At 42.3% G+C, this 20,398-nt stretch overlaps 1 protein-coding gene across 9 annotated transcripts in view; it reads right to left on the bottom strand.

Moving 5' to 3' along the window:
• TRAF3 (TNF receptor associated factor 3) overlaps positions 1 to 20,398 on the bottom strand; it is a 127,658-nt gene that overhangs the window by 47,240 nt on the left and 60,020 nt on the right. For 7 of the 9 annotated variants that reach the window (XM_058740343.1, XM_058740344.1, XM_058740342.1 and 4 more), the window contains one exon: positions 9,404 to 9,528. The exons of 1 other annotated variant lie outside the window; for it this stretch is intronic. The gene's annotated coding sequence lies outside the window, so the exon portion shown is untranslated. Of the gene's footprint in view, positions 1 to 9,403; positions 9,529 to 10,861; positions 10,956 to 20,398 lie in introns of those variants that run through there. One more of the 9 variants, XM_058740347.1, reaches the window with a different exon arrangement.

Raw genomic sequence — 20,398 nt, 5'->3', positions numbered from 1 at the left:
ACACACACACACAGAGGTTCTGTTTCTCTGGAGAACTCTACCCTAAGTGATCTACGGATGCAATGTAATCCTTATCAAAACTCTAATGGCCTTTCTCTGACAGAAATGAAAAACTCTGATCCTCAAATTCATATGCAATTACAGGGGACCACAAAGAACCAAGACAATCCTGAAAGAGAAAAACAAAGTTGGGAGACTCACACTTCTCAAACTTATGACTTCAAAACCTACTACAAAACCGCAGTAATCCTAACAGTGTAATAGTGGCATAAAAACGCACATATAGACTAATGGAATACAACTCAGAGTCCAGAAACAAACCCATACATCTATGGCTAAATGATTTTTGACAAGGATAGCAAGACCATTTAGTGGTTAAAAAAAAAAAAAAAAAAAAGTCTCTGGGACAACTGGGTAACACTGGCAGAAGAATGGACTTATTAGACCCTCACATCATTCCATATACACAAACTAGGATCAAATGGGATTACCAACTAAAACGTAATAGCTAACACCTAAAATTCTTAGAAAAAATATTGGGGCAAATATTCATAATCTCGAATTTGGCAAAGACTTCTTAGATATGACACCAAAAGCATAAGCAACAAAAGAAAAAGTAGATAAAATGGACTTCACCAAGTTTGAAAACCTGTATTACATAAAAGGATGTTACCAAGAATGTGAAAAGACAACAAAATGGGAAAACATCTGCCAATTACATATCTAATAATGGTCTAATATCCCAAATATATACAGAACCCTTACAAGTCAACAATAAAAAGAGAAACAACCCAATTTAAGAATGTGCGAAGAATATGAAGAAACATTTCTCCAAGGAAGATATAGAAATAGCCAACAAGTATACAAAAAGGTGCTCAACATCTTTAGTCATTAGGAAAACACAAACCAAAGCCACCATGAATTACCACTTCATACCAACCAGGATGGCTATAATTCTTTTAAAAAGGAAAAATAACAAGCATTGGTGAGGATGTGGAGAAATTCAAACATTTATACACTTTGGTGGAAACATAAAATGGTTTAGCTGCTGTGGAAAACAATCTGGTGGTTCCTGGAGCAGTTACACATCGAATTGCCATAGGACCCCATAATTCCACTCTTACACATATACCCAAAAGAACTGAAAACAGGTACTCAGACATATATACACGCACGCGCGCAGTAGCACTATTCCCAATATCCAAAAGGTGGAAACAACCAAGATGTCCATCAACAGACGAATGGATAAACAACATGTGGTATCTTCACACAATGGAGTACTGTTTAGCCATAAAAAGAAATGAAGCAATGGTACAGGCTAAAACATGGATGAATCTGGAAAACATTACGCTCAGTGAGAGATGTCAAAACAAAAGAGCACATATTGTATGATACCATTTATAGGGAATATATAGAATAGATGAGTCCACGCAGACACAGAGCAGACTGGTCATTGGTAGGGGTTGGGGAAGAGTAATGAGGACTCTACCTGCTTAATGGGTATGGGGTTTCCTTTTAGGGAATGAAAATGCTTGGAACCATGTACAGGTTGTGGACACACAACACTGTGGATGTACGAAGCAGCACTGAATTGCTCACTTTAAAATGTCTAACTTTGGGGTGCCTGGGTCGTTCAGTGGGCCGAGCGTCCAATTCTTGATTTCGGCTCAGGTCATGATCTCCCAGTTCATGGGTTCGAGCCCCGCGTCGGGCTCTGTGCTGACAGCTCGGAGCCTGAGGCCTGCTTCGGATTCTGTGTCTCCCTCTCTCTCTGCTGCTCCCCTGCTCACCCTCTGTCTCTTTCTGTCTCTCAAAAATAATAAATAAGCATTCAAAAAAATTTTTTAACTTAATGTTCAAAAAAACCTAGCCATCATGAGACACAGCCACTAGGATGGCTATAATAAAAGATAATGGAAAATTCCAAGTGTTGGTGAGGATATGAGGAAACTGGAACCCTCATACGCTGCTGGAAGGAACGTAATATGGCACTGTCAGTGTACCAAACAGTCAGTTCCTCATAAAGTTAACAGTTCCCATATGACCCAGATATTCTCTGATGTATATAACCAAGAGAATTGAAAACAGATGTTTACACAAAGACTTGTAAACATATGCTCAAAGGAGCAAAATTCATAATAGACAAAAAGTATTAATAGCCCAAGGTGCCCAGCAAGAGATCAGCTAAACAAAATGTGGTATATCCATATATGTACTATTATTTCATCATAAAAAGGAGTGATATACGGATACATGCTACAATATGAGTGAATCCTGAAAACACTGTGCTATATAACAGAAATCAGAAACAAAAGGCCACATACCTTATGATTCCATTTATATGAAATGTCCAGAATAGGCAAAGGAAATTAGTGATTACCAGGGGCTGGGACAAAGGGAGAATAATGGACAGTAGCTTCTTTGTTTTGTTGTTTTTTTTTTAAGGTATTTTTCTTGATGTTTATTTCTGAGAGAGAGAGAGAGAAAGAGAGAGAGGGAGAGAGACAGAGAGAAACAGAGCACGAGTGGGGGAGGGGCAGAGAGAGAGGGAGACATAGAATCCGAAGCAGGTTCCAGGCTCTGAGCTGTCAGCACAGAGCCCAACACGGGGCTCGAACTCATAAGCCTTGAGATCATGACCTGAGCCGAAGTTGGATGCTTAACTGACTGAGCCACCCAGGTGCTCCTGGACAGAAACTTCTTAGTGGTTACACTAGGAGTTTCTTTTGGGGATGAATGAAAATATTCTGGAATTAGATAGTGGTAATAGTTTATAACATTGTGAATATATTAAAAACCACTGAACTGTACTTTAAATGGTTTAAATGCTGAATTTTTGATTAAAAAGTGTAACGTACTATAATATAATAGCACTCTCTCAACAACTGCAACAGAAAAACAATAGCAGTAGCATCATTAAAAAATGGCTAACACATTTGAACGTGACGTAATACAATTCTGTCCATGTTTAGATCCAAAGAATTTCATATCATTATATGTATCTTAATAAAAAAATTAAAAGTTAAGAAGAGTAAGGATATAGAAGGCACTGAAAAACTAACTTGAGTAATATTTCAAATAAATACAGTGAAATAAGAAGTAACTGGCCAGAGGACAACTGCCGACGTGGACGCGTACCATACCGAGTGCCAGCGTGTGTGGTAAATGGGCCTCCCCCGGAGTCGGCCATTTCTGATCCCAGACCGAACAGTACCTACTACAAGTATGGCTACAAGGGTTCACACCATGTTGAAAGGCCCTCAAACTAAAAGCCACTGTAAAAGAAAGTTCCTACAGACATTTGAGGTTAAAATGCGAACTTTTTCTACCCACGATGGCAATTTCTGACCTGCAACTACACCTGGGCATCCGCACCAAGCTATAGATGGGCCAAGAATCCCACCATGTGCTTCGCATGTAGGCAGAGCACCAGAAGTGGCAACGTTAGTCCAGTCGCATCTTTGGAACCTTCCAAAACGTGTGAGCGTGGAAACCTCCGACAAAAACGATGTACACTCAAGTCAAATACATTAATTTTTTTTTTCAACGTTTTTTATTTATTTTTGGGACAGAGAGAGACAGAGCATGAACGGGGGAGGGGCAGAGAGAGAGGGAGACACAGAATCGGAAACAGGCTCCAGGCTCCGAGCCATCAGCCCAGAGCCTGACGCGGGGCTCGAACTCACGGACCGCGAGATCGTGACCTGGCTGAAGTCGGACGCTTAACCGACTGCGCCACCCAGGCGCCCCTCAAGTCAAATACATTAAAGAGGTGCTTGAGGCGGGGTGCCGGGGTGGCTCAGTCGGTTGAGTGTCCAACTCTTGATTTTGGCTCAGGTCGTGATCCCAGGATCCCACGGGATCCCAGCGTGATCCCACTCCTCGCTGAGTGTGGAGCCCACTTGGGACTCTCTCTCTCTCTCTCTCTCTCTCTCTCTCTCTCTCTCTCTCTCTCTCTCTTTCTCTCTGCCCCTCCCCTCTGTGTATGCACTTGCTCTCTAATTAAACACACACACACACACACACACACCCCCAGAGGTGGTGGAAGAGACAACTCTTGGGCACTTGTGGACTGACATTCAACAGTCCAATGTGGGGAAGCAGCTCGGAGGTTACAACACCCAGAGTGGACACACGTGCCTCTGGTCAGCACTCCGCACCAAGCAAGTGAGGCAAACCTTGGGACCACGGCCAACGCCTCATCTTTTTAGCCTCAAGTGTGGGAAGAGGATGTTTGCTTCCACGCACATAAAGAGTGTGTGCTGAACAGTAATGATAGATAGACACAAAGCAAAGAGAGTGCAATGGAAACCATCAGAAGGGAGGTTAGGTGCCTAAGAGATGGCGCCAGCGGGGGTCTGTGCGCTCTGGGGAGCTGCAGAGGGGCCTAGACAGAAACCACCGGAGGCAGCGACCTCGGGGGTGGCAGCCCGGGCCGGGCCAGGGACCAGGGCCTGCCGCAGCGCCTGGCGTTCTTGGTTCTAGAGTTGCCACTCCGCAGGGTCCTCCGAGCAGAACCACTGCTCTACTACCACATTATTTACGGTCTGCTACGTGTGTAGGCGCGAACGTATCATATTCGGGGGCCAAACTGTTACCTAAATGCAAGAACCTCTATTTGAGAAAATCACTTCGTGAAGTTTTAGTTTCTGGCCAGCTACTCAGGAAGCCCCTCTCTCACAGCTGAGGCATATCCACACTTCGAAATGCAGCCAGAGCTGGACCGGATCCCTCTGCCTTTCCTCTATGCCTCCCCACTCTAATGACTTATGCTCCCTACTTGTGATTTCAGTTGAGCTACATCTTACTTGGAGATCGGAAACTGGAAACCAAAGCACATCTGCTGACAAAAGGGTGTTCCAAGAACTGGAAAGCCCGGGGAAAACCAAAAAAGGGAAGCATCAGATAAACAAAGAAAATGGCCCCTGCCAGCAAGAAAGTACTAAACACAACATAGATGGAGGCAGATGAGCTCAGCATCAAGCCCAGCAGGGAAATTAAGAGTATCATCTAAGCAATGCCAATACAGAGAGAAGAGAGAAAACCAGAAATAGACAGGTGTGCCCTGTTGATTAAAAAAAAAAAAAAAGCTTTCCAATAATCCATATTTATGCGAACATTTCAGCAGGGACTTTTTTCATAACACCTGATACCAGATGCTCTACAGCAGGGAGAGGGCCTGTGGCTGACACACCGGCAAAGTAAAGACCAGGGGAGACTAGGTTCTCATCCAGACAAACGCACAGATCGTAATCACGTATGTAAAAGCCCCACTCAGGAGACAGAAACAGAGACAGGGGGTGAGGCGACGTGGACTGGACAGCCAGCCAGCCAGCCAGCCACGGGCTCACAGCCGGAGAAGAACCTGATCAACCCACAGCATAAAACTTGGTCTTAAATCCTTTAGGAAAACAATAGCTATCTGAGGCCCAGCACTGCCAATATCCCTTGATTTAGGGATTTTTCTTTAAAGCGCTCATTCAACCCTGACGGTGTAAAGATGCTGTGTCTCTCCTGGACCAGGGCCAGAGTCCTGCCATCTGGACAGAAGGAGAGAGACAGGCTGAGGCCTCAGTCCACTCGACAGACAAGCCACAAAGAGCCACATCCAGGTGGATGCTGCCCGGAGGCCGTGCTTGGACTGGAGGCAGAAGCAGCTGTGTGTGTGTGAGAAGATCCATCCTCCTGGAGCATCGACTTCACTTGGAAATACGAGTGAAAAACAGAAGACGTGGCCACATGGAGTGGATTAGGGTATTTAAATCAACTTTCACAATAAAGCATGAGATTTCGAAAGCACTGGCTCTGATCTCAGTGCCCCTTCCCAACCCCTCTGGCGGACCCCCCACCACCTTCACCTGTGGTGGAAAGGTGGGAGCCGCGCAGGTGCTGATGTGGACGGTCTTCTCTCCCGCACACCCCCACGCCGGGCAACGGCACCCCCACGCACGCCTCACCCAGCAGATGTGCACCAAGGGGCCTCTCCCTGGGCACCACAGCACCACGCTTTCTGAGCTCCCAGACCACCTCCCGCCGTTTGTCACCTTACCCAGGCCCCTCGTCATCCACGCGGCCAACACGGAACTTGTCACTCTCGGCCCTTCCCGTTCCTGTTTGACACATCTCTGCCTGCGACACTGCAGCCCGTCCCACCCCGAGGAGTGTGCCACCACCACCGAGCCGGCTGCCCCGGTGGAACTGTGCTCACCTCCCTGATTCCAACATCCACTTACTGGTTTCAGCACTCCTGATCTGACTCCCCGTCACCACCACCTCTGTGAATACAGGAAAGGCGTTCTTTTTTTTTTTTTTTTTTTTTTTTAAGATTCTATTTTTTTTACCTAATCTCCACACCCAGCGTGGGCTCAAACCCACAACCCCGAGATCGGAGTCTCGCGCTCCACCACCTGGGCCAGCCAGGACCAGGGTATATGTTCTGTTGCCAGGGAGATGCTCTCAGATTTGGTTTATTTATCTGCGGTCTTCCAGCTAAAATAACCCATCTTGAGTTTCTAGTCCAAACCTCACATATTTTTACATGTAAGGAAAATCAGGCACTGACAAGCAACGTGCTTGCAAGGTCCCCAAATCACCAAGAAATCGGCAATTGGATAAAGAGCAAAATTGATGACATGTATACACAGAAGAAAGCCAACATATTTTTAAAAATTAGATTTTTTTCTATAACACACCGAACATGAGGGAATACTATACTGCTGCACAAAAGACAGTGAGGCGGATCCCTATACACTGCTACGGCGTGAGCCTCACGACAGGCTGTTAAGTTTAAAAAAACAAAACAAAACAGGAAACAAGAGGGAGAAAAGCTGTACGTTGCCAGTGTCTAAGAAAGAGGGCTGTGTGCACACACACACTTACTTTAAAAATAGGTATGTTGGGGCGCCTGGGTGGCTCAGGTGGTTGAGCGACCGACTTCGGCTCAGGTCATGATCTCACAGTTTGTGAGTTCGAGCCCCGCGTCCAGGCTCTGTGTCGGAGCCTGGAGCCTGCTTCGGATTCTGTGTCTTCCCCTCTCTCTGCCCCTCCCCTGCTCATGCTCTGTGTGTGTATCTCTCTCTCTCTCAATAATAAATAAACGTTAAAAAAATAAAATAAAATAAAAAATTTAAAAAATTAAAAAAAAATAAAAATAGGTATGTTACCTACGGAGGAAAAAAGAAACAGTGCACAAAGATCAGCAACAGAAGCTTGATTTCTGAAAATATTTCATTTTGATCTGGAAACATGAAAATATTTTCTAAACCTTCGACAAAATTTTAAAAGAAGCTATTCCTTAAAATTCAAATACAAAATGAGTATAACTGGCAACCAGGTGGCTGGCACACTGGGGAACTGGCTCAGGTGACTTTAAAACTTAATTAGGCAAAACATCCCTAGGGATACATACTCTAAGGACAAAAAAGAACTCTAAGAACAACAAGAAAATCCCAAACTGTTTTCAGTAATCACGTTGGTAATATGTTGGTTTTGTTATTTTAAAACCACCACATATATTTTATAGGATAAAACAAATATATAATGATGCTAACATTGCTGGGAACCAAGGTTTGCAGCATTAGAGAAAAGCGATACCAATATAAACCAACGAAGTAAAAATCAAGTAATACTCAATTTGAAATAAACATCAGTGTGAACTGCTGATATTGTCCCTTAAAAAGCGTATTTGCCTGTCTGTCCACCCAAAAGGCCTAGCAGTGCGTGTCCCCGGTGCCCAGACTGTGGTCTCAAGACACCATTTTCTACAAAAGGGAACCAGAGCTGCTCGGAGAAGAGCCAACGCCAGGCGTGGGGCAAAGAAGTTTAGAACAAATCTGGAACACCTCACGGTACCAGAAAGCAAGGAAGGGAAGAGTGCAGGTCACGTCAAAGGACAAAGGAGCCCACTAAAGAGGCTCCACCAGCCACAAGTGGCTCAGGATTGGCATCTGTAAGAATCCTGTGAGGGACTGAAACGTACCACGTGTGTTTAAGTTCACAAGTTGGTAACACTACTGGAAACAGTCACCTGTCACTTTGGGAGTGGCTACAGAACCATCTCATTATTGAGCACAGAGAAAGAGAACGTATCCTCTTCTTCCTATCTGAACTGCCCCTTAGGGTGACCAAATACTGAACGAAGGGCAGTTTCCATCTACCGACATATTTCAGCTACTCAAGGCAGAACAAACGAGTAATGTCATTTCACAACCTGCGAGGACTAAGTCCAGGCACTGAGCGGCACAGGCCCGGAGCCACGAAGACGCGTGCCTCCTGGTGAGGGCACACACCACGGCCTCAGCAGGGCCTTGTGCTCAAAGGCCAGGCCAGAAGGTGGTCAACCGGCCGGATCTATCACCACCTCACAGGAGATGCAGACAGCAGAAGAACACTTTCGGTGCAAAGGGCAAAATTCGACACAGGGAAACCTGACCACAAGCAGCCACCCAAGAACACGTGAGGAAGAAAAGGGACAGGGAGGGGCAGTCACAGGATGAAAACAGGCCGAAGGGACATTATCAGCTAGCTGCCGCTGTGCGAGCCCTGCTTCAAACAAACTAAAAACACTGACACAACTGGGGAAAACTGAATGGTCCTGGTATTATGAATAATTTTTAAAACTGCACTTTTCTTAATACTTGAGAATTTATCAAAAATAGCTACATATTAAATCTCACTACGGATGTAAGCATTTCAAACCCATTTTATATTCATTTTACTGTTCTAACATAGTAAAGAGTTCTTAATTTCAAGTATAATGTGCCACTCAATCACAAATTAGAGATGAAAACAGGGTATTTTGTTTCCTTTCAAACTCCCAGAGAAAGATAGTTAGGGAGCAGACAGTTCATGCACCAGAAGATGCGATCCCAGAGCACCTGGCTGGCTCGGTCAGAAGAGCATGTGATTCTTGATCTTCGGGTTGAGTTCAAGCCCCACCTTAGGTGCAGAGATTACTTAAAAGTAAAATCTTAAGAAAAAAAAGATGCAATGCTCAGCTGAAGCAAGCCTCCACCCGCGGCCACCAGCACCTTCACTGCAGTGGGGTCCTGCTAGGGAAGGGTGGCCCCAGGCTTTCAGAGGGTAGGCCTATGAGGCAGAAATTCCTACAATTACCCTTGGCATCAAACACATGTATCATTACTGGGTCATGAAAGGTGATGTCGATTATTCTCGAAGTTTAACGCTGGTTTAAAAAAAATGAAAAATAAAATGAAGGTCTGACACCAAAATACGGTACTACATGTGCAGAAGGTACTCAGATACATCTGTTACAAAGTGAAATTACTAAAGCCAAAAATGAGTACATTCCGGATGTTGTTTAATGCCTTTATTTTTCTGAAAAGCAAACAAGTTCCAGCTGCAAAAAGAAATCTATATAAATTAAAATCGTCCAGTGACATACCCGTGTGTCATATGCTGTAAGAAGATACACCAAAGCTCGATCAGGGAGGAAGAGATTTCAACAGAGAAAGAAGCAAGGCGGTGTCAGTCTTATCCTTCTTCACAGAATGTAGTGGAGTCTCTTACCTGAGGAGTAAGAATAATACTTGGTCATCTCACACCGGGAACATTTTTGAAACTTTTAAAACTAGAATTTCAAAAATGTAAATTAAAAAAAAGATCAAGAAAGAAGTTCAAATAACACATTTTAACCACTCTATATAAAGTGTACTTTGGATTTGCTACGTTTTTTTGAGTTGGACACAAATGACAAAGTCAGGATGTCTTCGGACTATTTTTATTTTAACATAACTTTTATCGTGGAGTATTACACATAAAAAGCACAGGAAACACGCATGTTCAGCACATAAACGAACGCTAGTTCAACTACCACCCCGGCCAAGAAATAGAACACTGCTGAAACCCCAAAAAAGGCAGGGTGCCTCTCTCTGACCCCAAGCCCTTTCCTCCTACTGTGAGCAACTACCCTAACTTTTATGGTTACCATTCCCTACTTTACATTTATTCCCTAGGTATGTGGCTCTGATGCAGCTCTTTTGCCAACTTCTGAATTTTATGAGAACAGAATCCTATGCGCGTGTTCCTTTGTCTTGCTCTTTGTTTTTTTCTGCTCCACCCGCCATTTACTTTCATTGCTACGTAGTATTCCACTGCGTAAATAGACCGCAATTTATTTATCCATTCCCCTGTCCCCTGAATAGCTTCTGCTTTGGAGCAAAGCCACACCGCTGAGATCTGGGGCCTCTGGGTGGCTCAGCCGGCTAAGCGTCCAACTCTTGGTTTTAGATTCAGCTCATGATCTCCTGGGTTTGAGCCTCTTGTCAGGCTCTGAGCTGACAGCACGGAGCCTGCTTGGGAGTCTCTCTCTGCCTCTCCCCCACTCACACTCTCTCATGCTCTCTCAAAATAAATAAATAAATAAATAAATAAATAAATAAATAAATAAATAAATAAATAAGATACACTACAAAGATCTTTCTGGTGCAGCTATCTTAATTAAGCACATGAGCATGTATTTCTCTGGTGTATACACCTAGAAATGTGACTACTAGGTTATCCAGTAAGTATCTACTCAACTTTGCCAAATAAAGCCAAACTATTTCCCAAAGCAGTTGCAACAATTTACACTCCCACCAGAAGGGTATGAGAGAGTTTCTGGTGCTTAACTTCTTCAACAAGACTGGTCAGACTTTTTAATTCTTGCTAACTGAATGGCTGTGTAGTGGTATCCTAAGAATTCTTTGTTACATAGAACTTAATAATTATTTTGAATAAATTCATGAAATTTTACATCTGACAACTGCAGCAATGCAAATTTAATTTTGCAACCAAGTATCTGTTCATTTTTCCAATGGTTACTGCACTATGATTTCTCATCAGGTTTAATTAACTCCCTAACCTCAGTCCACCAGCCTCCAGAGACACTGACTCCAACCCCCAGGCATAGGGGAACGTGTGCCAGTTGAGCATCCTAGTCCCTGGGCAGAGTTGGTTCATCCCTGTGAACATACAAAGTCAAAATTAATGAAGTCTTTTCTTCCTCCTCTGGAACTCAAAGAGATTCTCTCTTCCCCAAAGTACCTGAACACGTGGAAAGCAATCTGCCAACTAGGACATCTTGTGTGAGCAAGAAACAGACTTGTTTGTAATAAGCTACTTATTTTGTTACAGGAATCAGAGTTGCCCGCTGTTTAATGTGAAATGACACGTGTTAATGACATTCTAGTAACACTCTAGTCCTGCTCTTTGCCTTAAAGTATATTTTGTCTGACACTATACGATCTTATTTTTGGTGTTTGCATAGTTTATTTTTTTCATCATTTTACTTTCAACATTTCTTAATCCTTATAGATGAATGTCTTGTAAACAGTATATAGTTGGATTTTTTAAACACCTTATTAAAAAAAAAATCTTGGTATCTTCGTCTTCTAAATGGAAAATTTACTCTATTCGCATTGGAAGCCATTACATACACCTAGGTAGATTTAATTCTACCATTGACCCTGGGGCTTTCTTTCCTTTTTTAATCCCAACCCAACCTACCAGGGGCTTTTCTATTTGCCTTCTTTTGGATTGTTACCATTCCAATCTCTGCTCCCTCGTAATCTAGAAGTCACGTGTCTGGTTTTTATTCTTCTTATGATTACTTTAGAAATACAATGTGATGTGCAGGCTCTTAAAGGCCACTGCGGTATCTCTCCCCTTCTCTTGGACAGCAAGGACTTTAAAATACTAACTCCATTCATCACACTGCCAACGTATGTCCTACCGCTGTGTTTACATATGTGCACGTATTTTTGTCATTATTAACATTTTAGGTGACCTTCATTTTTGTTAGATGGAGAATCCTTTCCTGTTGTGTAGTGAAGGTATTACTCCTAGTGCTTTTTGGCTTTCACGGCTGGTGTTGGGAAGCGGCCTGTTGTGCCTCGGTAGGCAATCATGTGCTCCACTACCCTGTGTTTGGCTGTGGGATTTCTTTTTGCTTAGGGTATCCTGCCAGTCATTTGGTGAACATCTTAAACCTACGGTCTGGATTGTTTCAAGTTCCTGGAACACTGTCAACCATTTTCTTCTCAAACACTGCTCTGCACCATCCATGTCCTCTACTCCCAGAACCCAATTACACGTACGTCAGACTTCACTACCTCCTCCGAGTCTCCTGCCTTCCTTTGCGTTCCCCATACTTCTATCTCTGTGCTTCACTTTCATTTTCCTTTTTTTGATCTATTATGATGTGGATTACACTGATTGATTTTCCAGTGTTAAACCAATTTTTCATTCTGAGATAAACCTTATTTGATTGTTATGTAATATCCTTTTTATGTTTCTACATGGATTATATTTGCTAAAGTTCATGGGAGACATGCGTGTACAACAAATACACTTGGTGGTTTTCCTTTATTACAATGTCTTTGTCTAGTTTTGCTTTCAGAGCAGTGCTGGCCTCATAGAATGAGATAGGAAGCATTTCCTCCTCCTCAATTTTCTAAAAAAGTTTTTGTCTGATTAGTATTCCTTCTTCTATAAGTGTTTAATACAATTCACCAGTGAAGTCATTTGGGTCTGGAGTGTTCTTTGAGGTAAGGAGTTTAATTACAAATTCAATTTCTTTAATAAATACGGTTATGAAGGTTATATATTTCTTCGAGTGAGCTTTGGTGGTTTGTGTTTTTCAAGGAATGTTTTCATTTTGTCAAATTTATTGGCACAAAATGATTCACAATTTTACCCTTCTTACCCTTTCAATGTCTGTAGGATCTGTAGTGATACCCTCTTTTACATCCCTGATATTGGCATTAATATTTTCTTTCATTCCCACTGATGACAGATTATCCTGGATACGACGGTCACCTTTACCGTCTTACTACAGTTTACCTGCAAATACTATTATACCACTTTAAGCATATAGTAACACCATATTTCTGTTTCTCCCCTCCCGTCTTTTGTGTAGTTTTCATTTATTTACCTCTGCAAGTATAAGAAGTCCCACATTACACTGTTATTTTTGCTTTAAATAGCCTATTTTTATTTTCTTATTATTATTTTGAAAGTCTATTTATTTTGAGAGAGACAGAGAAAGCAGGGGAGGAGTAGGGAGAGGAACAATCCCAAGCAGGCTAGGCACCCGCACAGAGCCCGATGTGGGGCTCGAACACTCGAAACTGTGAGATCATGACCTGTGCTGAAATGAAGAGTTGAATGCTTAACTGAGCGAGCCACCAGGTGCTCCAAAATAGCCAAAAAAAAAAAAAAAAAAAAGCAATTAGAAGTGAGAATATTTATCCACCTACTATTGACCATTTCTGGTTCTTTTCATTCCTCTGTGTAAAAGTTTCCATCTGGTATCATTTCCTTCTACCTGAACTTCCTTAAAAAATTTCTTGAAGCGTAGGCACGCCTGGGGGGCTCAGTGGGTTGAGCACAGACTTTGGCTCAGTCATGATCTCACAGTTAGGGAGTTTAAGCCCCGCATCTGACTCACTGCTGTGAGCACAGAGCCTGCTTCAGATCCTCTGTCCCCTTTCTCTCTGCCCCTTCCCCACTTGCGCTCCCTTTCTCAAAAATAAACAAACATTAAAAGAATTTTTTTCTTGTAGTGCATGCAGTTCTGCTGGCAATAAAATCTGTCAGCTTTTCTTGGCCTAGAAATTTTGATTTCACTTTTATTTCTAGAAGATATTTTCTCTGGGCACAGAATTCTAAACTAACAGGTTTTTCTTTTGTTACTTTAAACATGTCATTCTGTTGTCTTTTGGCTAGCACAAATCGGACCAGAAGCCAGCTGCCATTTCTATCTTTGTTCCTCTGTAATGTCTTTTCTTCTCACTGCTTTTTAAGTTTTGGGCTTTTTTTTTTTCTCTTTATCACTGGTTTTTCAGGAATTGGATGTTGCAGTATGTCGGTATGGTTTTGTGTACTCTATTTGGGATTTTTGAGCTTTGTGGTTTATAGTTTTCATCAAATTTTTAATTTTTTTTCAGCCATTATTCCTTCAAATGTTGTTTCCATTCCCTCCTCTCCTGGAACCCCAATTACACATATCTTGGAGCAGGTGGTTTTGTCTCACAGGTCCCTAAATGCTCTGTTATTCTCTTCAGTCTTCTCTATTCTTTTTGCTGTATTTTGGATTGTTTCTATTGCTAAGTCTTGAAGTTCAATGACCTTTTCTATAGTGCCAACCTGCTATTAATCTCTCTACTGCATTTTTCATTTCAGATACAGTATTTTTCATCTAGAAGTTTTATTTCAGTCTTTCTTTTCATATCTCTCATTTCACTCATTTTCCTCTACATTTTTGAATATGTGTGACTTACATGTAACAGTTATTTTAATGTCCTTGTCTGCGAATTCCATCATCTGTTATTTTGGGGTCTGTTTCTATTGAGTGATGTTTTTCCTGGTTAATATCATATTTTCTTGCTTCTCTGTATGCCTGATAGTAGTTTTTAAGGTTTTTAAATTTTTTTTTAATGTTTTTTAAATTTACTTTTGAAAGAGAGCATAAGCAGGGGAGGGGCAGAAAGAAAGAGGGGGTCAGAATCCGAAGCAGGCTCCAGGCTCTGAGCTGTCAGCACAGAGCCCAATGCGGGGCTCAAACTCACGAACCACGAGATCATGACCTGAGCCAAAGTCCAATGCTTAAGGGACTGAGCCACCCAGGCACCCTGCCTGGTAATTTTTATTATCTGTTGGACACTCAAATTTTTTTTACACTATTGGGAGCTAGAATTTACTACACCCTTTCTTTTTCTTTTAAAGTAGGCTCCACACCCAGTATGGGGCCCAACATGAGGCTTGAATTCACAATCCTGAGATCAAGACCTTAGCTGAGATCAAGAGTTGGATGCTTAATCAACTGAGTCACCCAGGTGCCCCAAGATTTTATTATATATATATTTAGAGAAAGAGAAAGAACACGAGCAGGGGGAAGGGCAGAGGGAGAGAGAGAATTTTTTTTTTTTTTTTGAGAGAGACACAGAGAGAGAAAGACAGAGACAGAGAGAGCACAAGCAGAGGAGAAGACCGAGAGAGAGAATCCCAAGCACGATCTCAGCTTTAGCAGGGAGCCCGATGCGGGGCTCCATCTCCAACCATGAGACTACACCCCAAGCCAAAATCAAGAGTCAGATGCTCAACTGGCAGCCACCCAGGTGCCCTGAGAATCGTAAGCAGGCCCCATGCCCAGGGTGGGAGCCCAATACAGGGCTCAATCCCAAAGCCCTGTGATCAGGACCCAAGATGAAATCAAGAGTCAGACGTTCAAATGAATGAGCCACCCAGGCACCCCTATTAAGTCCTTTTCAATACAGCAGGACTTTGTTCTGAGAAACGTTATTTGGAACCATTTAGGGCAGGTCTACAATGGCCTTTATGGTCTAGAGCTAATCCAGCCCCACTAGTGAGGGGAGGGAAGTCTACCCGATCCCCTAAATGGAAAAGCTGCTCCGAACCCACCCTCACAAAGATTAAAAAACAAGCCTTACAAGGATCCGATACTACTCTAGGTGGTGGGAACACAAACTGTCTCAGCCCTGTGGGATATCCACAAATTGTTCAGTCTATTCCTTTCTGGTGGTTCTTTTCCTGGCTTTGTGTTTCCCTCGTGTATGTGCTGGTCAGTACTCAACCAGAGTCTCAAGGGGGTCCTTCTGCAGATCTCTGGATTCTCTAAGTAGCTCTCTTCCTCTCCTATATACTTTGCCCCCCAAACTCTAGCTGCTTTGTTCTCCCAAATGCTGGGTGTTTGTCACTTCAGTAAAGCTAGTGGGTTCTGGCTTCTCTCTCCTACCCTGCAGTGTGGAAACACTCTCGAGACCAGGATTTGCCTGGCGGTCAAATCTAACCTACTACTAGTTTTTATAAATAAAGTTTTATTGGAACACATCCATACCCATTCGTTTGCATACTTAGTATGAAAGCAGACACAGAGTTGAGTGTGTAACTCTGACAGAGACCATACGGTCTGAAAAGCCTAAGATATTTACTGTCTGGCCCTTTACAGAAAAATTTCATGGGCCCTGCTCTAGAGAGTAAGCTGGAATAATCATAGGGCTCATTTCCCTTATTTTAGGGAATACGGTCCTAACCTGTCTGCTGGCCAATGTCTGAAACCGTTATTTCATATGTTTTGTCTGGTTTTCAAGTTGTTTAAGGAAAAGAGTCAGGTTTGGGACAAGGATGAGGAGAATAAGGCACATGACTCAAGTAAATTTTAAAGGAGTACCAAAAAATTCAGTATTAGAGGTAAAAACCAAAGTTAATAAAAAAAATCTACAAGAAGAAAATAGTAAAATTTTAAAGATAGTACCAGGAGCAGTGCTGAACTGAGCCATATCTGAGCTGAGGCAAAAGGAAAGATCATTAATTCTGATCCTATCTATATTTAAAATTTGATTTTTTCATTACTGATCTATTTGCACCAAATTTGATTTTCTAAAAGTACTGTAATAAACTGTTTATTTTCTTAAAGGTTTTATTTTTAAGTAATCTCTCCAACCAAAGTGGGGCTCAAACTCACAACCCCAAGATCAAGAGTCACACGCCCCACCGACTGAGCCAGCCAGGTGCCCCTAAAATATTTATTAATCGCAATTATTGAGCTTTCTGGTGTCAATTCTGTACCAGGTCCTGGTGGACAGTAAACCTGGTTCCTGTTACTCTGCCACGGCAGAAAGGGAAGACTCCGGAATAACTTTCTTACTAAGCACATCACACTCATACATTATAACTACAAGGATTTATCAGAACCGGAAAAGTAAATGCTTTCCTTGTCAGAAAGATCTTAAAACAGAAAACACTTCAATATGAAACATTATGCTCCAATTACTTCTATTTGCAACTAAGAGTCTCATACGTACATAGTCCCACACATAGACACTTTGGAGACAGGGAAATACTACAAGAATGTAAAAACTTTCCTATTATTACTAAATTAATACATGCACACAAAGATATTACAACTTTAATTATGTAATGTTGGGGAGATACATTTACATTACGGGGTAGACCAAAACCAGCCACCAGCAGCAACTGCTACCACGTCCATTTACTAACTGGTGAAGGTAGGTGCCAAGGCTCTCAACACATCAGTTCAATTAAAAGCAAATCAAGCAACAAACTTCATTCCAGATTCTGCAGGGTCACCACCCTGCTGGTGCTCCTCTCTAGTGAATGTGGCAGGAAAGCACCAGGCAAGCACAAGTGGAAGTACTCTCACCATCGCAAGAATAAAAGAACCTCCACCGTAAGCCAACTTCTACATATTCTCCACAGCGTTTATTTCACTTTCTAAAAGCACAGGTGCAGGGGCACCTGGGTGGCTCAGTCGGTTAAGCGTCCGACTTCGGCTCAGGTCATGATCTCACAGCTGTTGAGTTCCAGCCCCCAGTCGGGCTCTGTGCTGACAGCTTGGAGCCTGGGGCCTGCTTCCGATTCTGTCTCTCTCTCTTTCTCTCTTTCTCTTTCTCTTTCTCTTTCTCTCTCTTTCTCTCTCTCTCTCTCTCTCTCTCTCTCTCTCTCTCTCTCCTCCTCCCTCCCTCCCTCCCTCCCCCGCTCATGCTCAGGCACACTCTCTCTCTCTCTCTCTCTCAAAAATAAACATTAAAAAAAATTTAAAAAATAAAAGCACAGGTGCAGAAAAATGTTTTCAAATGTAATGACTAAAAAAAAAAGCTTTTTCCTTAATCAAAAATTTTATGGTATTAAGTTTAGTGGAGAAACAAAGACTATGAAATTAAAAGTTGTAATTTTTATGAAGAAATAGTCAAAACTCACGAAATGAGTTAATTTAACAATCAGATACCATTCAAGTTCATGAAAGCATCCTCCCCACCCCAAAATTCCCTCTTCCACCTGCTCCTTCTGACCTGGCCTTGGGTGTGAGTCGGCCGGCCGCCCAGCCTTGCTCAGCAGGTGTGCCTGCCCTCCCTGGCTAAGACCCTGCCTCTGCGTCGCAAGGGCGCAAGAGCGGACTTGCACACCACGCCCCCTGGTCCGCTTTCTCTTGTGCCTTGGCTCCTTCCCTCTCACTCCCTTCATGTCCTGCCAGACACTTCATCCTCAAGACTCCATTCACGTGTCTTGACACCTACTGTTTACACTCAACTCACAGTTTGGTCACGAAACTTGAGGGTAGAGATCATGCTAAATTTAGATCTGTAGCCTCCCTCCACCCCCAGCAGCTAGCAAGGTGCTAGGCACACTCAGCAGGCACTTGCTTTCTAGGGAGTTAAACTTCTCTAAGCATCTTTCCAAGTACCTTCCCTTCCCAGTGAAAGTGACCTTCCTCAAGCCCTGGTCTATTCTATAAGGACACCCATCATAACACAAGCCTACACTGGCTTTGCTTCCTTCTCTCTCTCCCACCTGACTGTCAGCTTTCTGAAGATAGAAATGTTTTCTTTGGGTATGTGTCTTCTTTGGGTTTGTATCTTCAGCACTTAGAAAGGATCTACCACACAGTAAACATTCAATACATATTAGTAGTTATTATTCAATTATTCCTGTGATTATACATTTATTCCTCACAAGTCTAAATATTCTTCTCCATTTCCCCCTCCATTATAGATATGAGGAAACTGAAACACAAAGATTCAGCAATTCCCCAACATTACACATCAGCAAGTGACAAAGTGGTCTGCCTCTTCCTAACATCTATGTCTATTATCAGAAAGTGACGACCTCAACAAAGGCATGCCCACTGACTCATGATGTAAGAATCAGTCAAGATTTACACTGTAAAAGTGGATTTGCCATATGCACCTCTCAAATTATCTTCAAAAGGTTATCTGATGCTCCAAATCTCTCCTTGGACTATTGAGGAACTAAGATAAAGACACTTAGCAACTTGCCCAGAGGAGTCAGAGTCAGCAGGACTGAAACTGGTCTCAAAGACCAGTGGTCCCTCCTTGGTGACTTGCCCAGCATTCTCGACCACTCAGACAACTATACATTCAAATCCTAGGTGATCATCTAATTTCTGAGCAACAAGTAAAATACATGCCTCAAAATTCCCAAAATGTCAATAAGGCCTAACGAATGCATTCGTCCCTTTTTAAAACCAAGCATCTTTTTTTCACTATTTTGAATTTCAGCACTGACATCCCCAGAGTTTATTTATTCCCTTAAGACTAGCACAGGGCATTCGTGACCAGATGCACCAAAAATAACGTCTTTAGCTGAACTAAGGCCATTTCTGATTTCAAGAAGACACTGAGATATTGGCTAGGCTAAAATAAACTTGTCCCATCATTTGACTAACTATAACTATTTGCTTGCTTTCTAGCTACTTTAATATGAGAACTGACTAGAATTATTTAGCTTACTTTTGAAAAGCAATATCCAGGGGCACCTGGTTAAGCATCTGACTCTTGATTTCCCCTCAGGTCATGATCTCACAGTTCGTAAGATCAAACCCCACAGCGGGCTCTGTGCATACAGCCGGCTTGCGATTCTTTCTCCCTCTCCTTCTGCCCCTCCCCTGCTTGCTCTCTCTCTCTCTCTCTCAAAATAAATAAGTAAATAAACAAACAAACATTTTTTAAAAAAGAAAGAAAGAAAAGCATTACCCAAATGGATCTGAACAAGAAGGAAAAGAGCTAGTTAACAGTGAAATGACTATCCCATGCCACTGGGTAACAGTTAAAACTACTCTTGTGTGAAACAAAACCATGTCTTGGAGCTATAATGCAGTGGTGAGTTTGGGTTGGTTGGGTGTCTCCGAAGTCTTACTCACCTGAACTCATGATCAAATATACATTACCACCACATGCTTACTTTAGTCCTAAAACACGAAATGTCACATATATTTTTACAGATAGTCATGTTGAAAATTTTAAATATCTAATATAATATTCCTAGGATCTTTTTGAATCTAATATTCTCACGCTATGTAAACCCTCCAGAATAAATCAACTTCCTAATCAAATGTGACCCCCACCACATTTGCCAGAATTGCTGGACCCACCAGTACCAAGTTTCCTACATGACATCCAAATGATCACATTGTTTTAACTTAAGGTGGTACAGAAGCGTGACATCTTTCCAGGTCACCCTGAAATTTTCATCTGAACCATCTTTCAAATAAACCCTATTCTGCAATGTTCGCTTTTGCTTAATATAGTTATGATTCACTTCAATTTACTGAATTTAAATAGAGATTTGTTATGCGACATCAAATCTCTTTGGTTTCCCCCTAAATTAATCAACATTTGGAACCGAAAATATTCTAGTGTCAACACTTTTTATACAAAAAGAAAAGTCCACATTAATAAAATTTTCTACTGAAATAATATAAAAATAAATCTTAATTTGTAGGTTAGATCAGTGCTGCTGAAGAACTCCAGGACTGACTCACCAGCCAGAAACGCCCACAGGGCAGGTAGCACCCAGCCATGCTGTGGGCCCTGAAGAGCCATGCCACGCCTTGCACACG

Source organism: Neofelis nebulosa, chromosome 7 (genome assembly GCF_028018385.1).
Source record: "Neofelis nebulosa isolate mNeoNeb1 chromosome 7, mNeoNeb1.pri, whole genome shotgun sequence".
NCBI classification, from domain to species: domain Eukaryota; kingdom Metazoa; phylum Chordata; class Mammalia; order Carnivora; family Felidae; genus Neofelis; species Neofelis nebulosa.
The sequence above is the reverse complement of the archived record's forward strand: the minus strand, read 5'-3'. Positions and strand labels throughout refer to the sequence as shown.